Raw genomic sequence first — 7,450 nt, forward strand, 5'->3', positions numbered from 1 at the left:
TAGCACACGTGGAGATGTAGCCACATCTCAGCTAGCACACGTGGAGATGTAGCCACATCTCAGCTAGCACACGTGGAGATGTAGCCACATCTCAGCTAGCACACGTGGAGATGTAGCCACATCTCAGATAGCACACATGGAGATGTAGCCACATCTCAGTTAGCACACATGGAGATGTAGCCACATCTCAGCTAGCACACATGGAGATGTAGCTATCTCAGCTAGCAGACATGGACCAGCAACACCTCACCTACTGCATCACATAGTACATGAACAGCCACACCAACATCCCACATCTGTCAATGAAACACGCATGCACATCCTAACACAATCCTGACCTTGACATGAGCAAGGGGAGAAACTGGACTGGACCTGTCTCATGTCTCAGGCTTTTTCAATGTTATATAAGACACACTGAACAAAAAAGAACCCAAAAGAATGTGTCAAAGCTTCCAGGATCCAAAGAGTCATATCTAAATCCAAGGCACTTGAGCTGTTTTATCTAAAATGACACAATGGAACTTGACTCACAGTAATAAAGTCAAATGAGAAGAAATCCACCTCAAGTTGAAAAACACATAATTCTCCTTCGGTCTAGATCACCTTCTGTCCACCACTACTGTTGTCAGCAACAAGGAACACTTGTTGTGCAGTTTGTCAGCTGGCAGGAAGGCCAGTGAGCACATGAACTTCTTGTGTTTATTTTTAAGTGTCTCATCGTAATTATGAATATGAATATCATATCGGTTGAACCTTCATCTCTAAATCTTTCCTCACTGAATTACAGCTAGTTAGATAAACCATCTATCAAGCCAGAGTATTCATAGTCAGGCTTTTGTTTTCATATGTTTTCTTGACCTTCTGTAATTGTCCTGAGGAAACGGAGAGTGTTGACAATGTGGACACACACAGACCGAGGGCACCTTGGGATCTCCTAATAATCCTGACGTTGCCAAAATAGACCCAGCTGATGGATTTCTGCTTTAGGGAGAGCAACAGGTGTCTGTCATCCGTGTAAACATGCCAGAGATGGTTGATCTGCAATTACCCCAGGCCCAGGACAGTGAGAGAGAGGGCATGGTCACACACACATACCGCGCACACACAAGTTTCATTTTGGTCAAAAGCTTGACCATTCGGTTTTTTTTTGCTCCAGCTTAAACTGAAGCCACAGCCACCCTCTGATGCCCTTGAGAATCCACTTCTCTGTAACTGGGTCGCCGGGCAGATAGAACAAAGACTTGGGATGGACACTACTGTAATCACCAAGCATGCATGCTGGGAGTTGGAGTTGAACAGTAAAATAAGCTAGCCTTGATTTTACACCAATAAAAACCTCTACACTTCAACGCTGTTATTTTTAAAGTGACATGGCTGTGTACCTAATTTAATCACGAGCATGCCTGATTAAAATAGACCCATTGATATCAAGCCAGTTGAGCAACAATACGAATGCGAGGCTTCCTACCTTCCTGTCTCTTTGATGTGCGAGATCACCTTCCTGGTTAGAAAGGGTAGCCACCTTAGTCACAGAGATCTTAACCTCCGACCCTAACCCCACAGGGTACATCCCTGCTCTGTAGCGTGAGAACCAGAGGGTCTACATCCTGCTGTGTAGTGTGAGAACCAGAGGGTTCTACATCCTGCTCTGTAGTGTGAGAACCAGAGGGTTCTACATCCTGCTCTGTAGTTTGAGAACCAGAGGGTCTACATCCTGCTCTGTAGTGTGAGAACCAGAGGGTTCTACATCCCTTCTCTGTAGTGTGAGAACCAGAGGGTTCTACATCCTGCTCTGTAGTGTAAGAACCAGAGGGGACAGATCAAAGTGAGAGGTAGTGATATTGAGTATTGAGAATGTGTGTGTTTGCACATGGGTTTTTGCCTGGCAGCTGAGGAATGCTAACAGGCATGCAGTGAACTGAGTGCTCTTTGCCAAACATGAGAATGGATGACAAGTAGTCCTGAGAGCCAGTTAGAAATACAGCACTGGGACTGTCTTCACTTGCCAACAATAATAACACAACACATACCGTTAAGTAAAGGAGGACATTGAACAAAGGCCAGTGTTCATGCTACATTATCTCTTTTGAGGTTCAAATATTATTTGCATTAGCAGACAGACTAATTTCAGGTATTTTCACTAACCACTTGCTTCTTTGACATACATTTACATTTAGTAGGCGCTTATCCAGAGCGACTTACAGTAAGTACAGGGACATTCCCCTGAGGCAAGTAGGGTGAAGTGCCTTGCCCAAGGACACAACGTCATTTTGCACAGCCAGGAATCGAACCAGCTAACTTCTGATTACTAGCCCGATTCCCTAACCACTCAGCCACCTGACTGAGCGGTGTATGGGGAGCCACCTGACGTCTTGTCTGTTCAGCCTCTGGTGAACACACCAGTACTCCCCATACACCATACACCAACAACTAGTAAGTTTGTTTGCAGACTGAATCTATTCATACAATTGTAAGACACTCCATGTAAGAAAACCTCTTACTTGCTTCAGCTGTTTGTATCCATTATTACCATTACTCACAAATTTACTGTGCTTGTAGGAAATGCTCCAAAAACTAGCAACTTTTACTCAACAACCCAAAATTGTCTTGTAAATTTCCTTACAAAGGTGAAGAACAATCTGTATACATACAGTAAGTACATATTTGAAATGGAATCATCCAAATTCAGAAAAGAGAACAAAGGGATAGCCGTAATCTGGTGGAGAGGAACTTATTACGTTGTGATATAGTGGCTGTGTTCCCTCCATTTGGTACCATTAGGTATTTGAAACTGTAGGTGTATATAGGTGTTATAGTTTTCATGTATGTTAGGTGAAAGTGAAATGAGGCCTTTGTGGATTTAGTTTCAAAAGGATTACTTAGCAGGAGCACACAGGAAATCCTGAAAAACGTGATGCAGTGCGGGGAAAGAAGTATTTCTGGACTTCTAGCGGTAAATAGCGCCATGTTATTCATGGGCACTGGACAGGTAACGACCGAGCCTCTGACTTTGAGATGTCTAAGCACTCCAGCCGAGTTTGAGCTCCTATGTGATGATGTGCAGATCTATAATTAGACAGGCGAGTGGGATGCAACCAGACTAACCAAAGTGGTTGGTTTGCTTTTAGCACAGGCAACAGTGCATTTTCAGAAAGTCAGAAATACCTACTAATGTCCATCAGAATGTTAATTTTCTAACTAATCTAACCTTTAGATTTCATTGTTAGTTTACATTATGGCTCTGTGTGTTGGTAGCCTATATCAGACACCCAACAAGAATTAAACTGAATAATTATTGGCATTGCACAAGAAAACAAAGTTATAATCATTTCAACTCACTCACTGTAATCATTAACAAGTCTGTACGACAGGTTGCACCGATTTTAGATCAATATATTTAATTATAATTCAACTAATATTGGAAAATGGAAGACAGTCACTGGTATATGTTGTATAAAGTCTAGCCTACTGTCCATTTTCAGAATATATCGGGTAAAAAAAAATATTTGTTCGATGAAATGTAAGAGTTAAGAAAGACAAATCCATAACAGGAGTCATCCAGATCTAGTTCAAGTCTAACAACTTAAGAAACTGCACGTCCGATACTGTAATAGCCTTAGCTTTGTGTGTCGTTAGTTGAGTGTACGCAATGCATCATAAATACATAATTAATCAATTCATCATTGTCATTGTAATGCACTGACTCAAAGCATTCACTTCTTCTGGTTAACGTCGGCCTCGTAGGGAAAACGACGAATGCAAACCCGTTCTCAGACGCGCATTAAAACGCAATAACAACTCCACGGCAACACATGCTTTACATGCACACATACATCGGCACCGTTTTACGATTTCTGTAAGCTTCCAAAGATTAGAAGATTCAAAAGATTATTTCTGATAAATGGATGGATTAGTTACATATTAGTGAGTCTTTTGTTGAATTCGGACTAGGATAAAACACCTTGGAAATAGCGCTTCTTAGGGGAGGCGGTGTCTCCTACCAACATCGTTGACGCAAAACCATGACAGATACACAATAATTTTCTTTTCTGTAGGACTATTCTACTGTTTGGTGCTACCTTACCTGTGATTTTGTTGATCTGTACACTTAGGTAAAATAGGTAATAGACTTTCGATCAGGTAGCGCGGATGTTGCGGTTTTTCATAGTGAAAACATGCCACTACCGAGCCAATTGCGAGTGATTCTGCTTTAGAAAAACCACGTGATGCAAGAAGCCAACCTTCTGAACATCTGAGGCCGTTGAAGCACTTACAACTATAAACGCAAAAGCATTGTGTGTATTCTATTCACAGTAATTAATAATGTTAACCTGGAAGCACTGATGGTTCATATTTTATCAAAATAAACAACTGAAAGGTTTTGGTTGAATTTTCACTCAAAAAGCATAACTTGCGTGATCCTCCATAATGCTTCCACCTCTAGTTCTCGAGCCGATCAAAATGTGTCCGTTATGTACAGTAGATGCGTTGACTGGTAAACAAGAGCGGGTGGTGTCATTTGGGTTTTCACATAAACACCAGAAACTACAGTACACAATGTAATTACAATGCTTTATTGATATACCGACATTCCTTTAATGATCTTAGTTAATTAGCCTACTCATGATTATCACATTAAATTGACTATTCAACAGAAAGCCAGTTTTTTATTTTTTATTTAATTATATTCTGTAGCAAACTACCCGCTCGACCTTTACAGCATTTAAGACATTCTGCTAATACATGTTAGTTAACACAGTAAAAAAGGACGATCCACTCATCATCTTTACAATTATTAATATTAATCGATTTTCAGACAGTCAGAACCTGGAGCTGTCAGGCCCAGATATGTTGTAAGCAGACTGGTAAAGCTAAAGAAAAGAAAATAACACTACATAGGATGCACATGGATTTGGTATCTCGAACCATACCAGTTTTGAGAAACTTATGATTAGATAACTAATAAATGACAAAACAATAACTAAGTATTGACACATTTAGATTATGAGTCATACTGTACACAACACTGCGTGGTGGTGCTGCATGTTATCCAACATACTTTAACTGTGCACCAACTTAAGAATCTCCAAGAAAAACAAATGATGCATAGCTGGAAAAATCTTTATGGTCACCTAATAGGTCCTCTCCACTACCAAAGAGATTTGTGAGCACAATATTCCGCTCAACCAACGGATCTTGCGCTTTCCCAATTTCCCCGAAGCCGTAAAATTTCTTAAACCCAATGTAGCATCGGTGTTCATTATTAACAATGTTAAATAAGTCTTTGCACATTTTTAAAATTTCAGTTGTACAAGAAGAGAATGTTTTTGGTTTCAGGCAGGGTGAGAGCTGTGTAAACAGATACATATCATCTGCGTTTGTATCTAATGGTAGAATTTTCTTAGACTTAAATCTGTTAATCATTTGTTTCTCTGTGTGAATATATGATCCTAATGTAGCATGGTCAATGTGTTTTATACTTCCGTCCGTATTATAAGCATACATATAAGCATGCTGTTTTGTAAATAAATTATCTCTTACTCCGTCTTTGTTCTTTAAATCTGATTCCATTGATTTAAAAACGTCCCTGACATTTTGTTCTGGCGTTACTTTTATTAAAAGGCTGTTAATGGTTTTGTCATCTATGTTTTTGTATTTTTTTTTCAATATTCTCGTCTAACGTATATTTTTTGTTTATCGAATTTTCAATTTTTTATTGGTTTTGCTTCTCGTCCATTGGTTGTTGTTTTGACTGCTGTGTATTGGCTGTTTTTGTTTCAGTATCACATGTAGCCAACATCCGTTTACACCTAACAACTTTCTTACCCTTCTGAGCATTTATTTCATCAAGTTGTTTAATTTTCCGTTCAGCCTTGGAGGCTAATTCATCACGCATTGCTTTCAGTTTATTTCCCAGAGCTTTAGACTTTGCTTTGAAGTTTCTACCCAGTTTCATAGTAACACGTTTGAAATGTATCTTTGTAAACTTTTTTTGCGATGATTTGAAAGCTTGCTTCATTGACACCTTCCTTAGCCTTTTCACCACTTCTGATCCTAAGTGGTAGCTTTTGGTGGAAAGTTTTGTAATTCCTTTGGCTGTGTTGACTGTAAGGTGCTTCAAAGATTTTACTGTGTTTTTAATTGATTTTACAGAGCTTTTGATGACATACTTTCCTGCATTTTTTAATCCTTTTTTAACACCTTGTTTTAAGACAGTTTTTAGTGTGGTTTTTAGTGAATACATTCCAACTTTGGATGTGGCCTTCAATGCTGTACTTAATGCCTTCAAACCCACTTTAAAGCCAAATTTAGAACCTGCTTTTAATGCAAATGCCGCTGAAGTACCTACACCAACAGTTGCTACAGTAATGACAGCAATGCCAATATCCATAGCTACATCAATAGTTGCATCCTTAAGACTCTCCAAAGCTTCATCCTTGCATCCCTTTCCTGCATAAACCGTTGAACGTAACACATTGTAAATGGTTGAGAGGCAAGGAATGAAACCAATTACTTGAGCGGCCATCTCTTCTTTTCTGTCATAGCATCGTGAGCATCGTGCAACCAGATTATGATCCTTAGTAACATCGGTGTAGTTGTACCAGGTCCACTGCTCTTTACTGAGTCCTTCTGGATGCTGCAGAAACAATTCTTGCCCACTGGATGCCAAGACCAGTGTTTTGTCCTGGAGGTAAGAATGCACGAGTTCACCATCCTTCTCCCACATTTGAAAGGACTCGTAGCTAAACTTCATCTGTAGTGACACATAGCCAAATTTGTTGTTCTTGAGGTCTTTGGCACTAAGAACCAGATCATTGTCCGTATTAACAATGTGCCGTCCCTCTTGGAACCATTGTTGCAGGTGACTGTGTTCCTCGCTAAACTCATGCAATACAACTCGTCCACATTCCATCTGGGTAAGCAAGTGACAGGGATCTTGCTCATTCTTCATCACAAAAGGTGTGATGTGGGTGCGGTTTGGTGCACAGTTCAGGAGATTAGTTCTGTTCAGACCCTTCTCCTCCAACACCAGAGTCCACAGTTGGCTGTTCATGTCTGATTTGCTGGAGAGGACCACTGTAGAACCAGAAAGGTCAAAAACTAAGCCTGTTCTTACTGACTGGATGTATTCTTTCTCCTCATGGGCCATCTCCCATTTTTGGCGATACCAGTTAGGGCGTTTCTCTGACAGCCTCACAGTGTTGTCGTTCATAGATGTGTGCAGAACCAATTGACTGTCCTTATTGACTAGATACGGCCCATCCCAGTACCACAGCTGTGGAAGGGAAGAGTCTCGTGGACGCAGCCTGACTGCTTCTCCCTCGTCGAATGCTGTGAGAAGCTCACAGGGCTGGAGATTATTCTTGATGAAATATGAACACACTATAGCTTCCAGATTAGTAATTTTTTCATCGAAAATAACTTTTTTCCAGAGTGTGGGTTTTTTGTC

Source organism: Osmerus mordax, chromosome 2 (assembly GCF_038355195.1).
Source record: "Osmerus mordax isolate fOsmMor3 chromosome 2, fOsmMor3.pri, whole genome shotgun sequence".
In the NCBI taxonomy this organism is placed as follows: Eukaryota; Metazoa; Chordata; class Actinopteri; order Osmeriformes; family Osmeridae; genus Osmerus; species Osmerus mordax.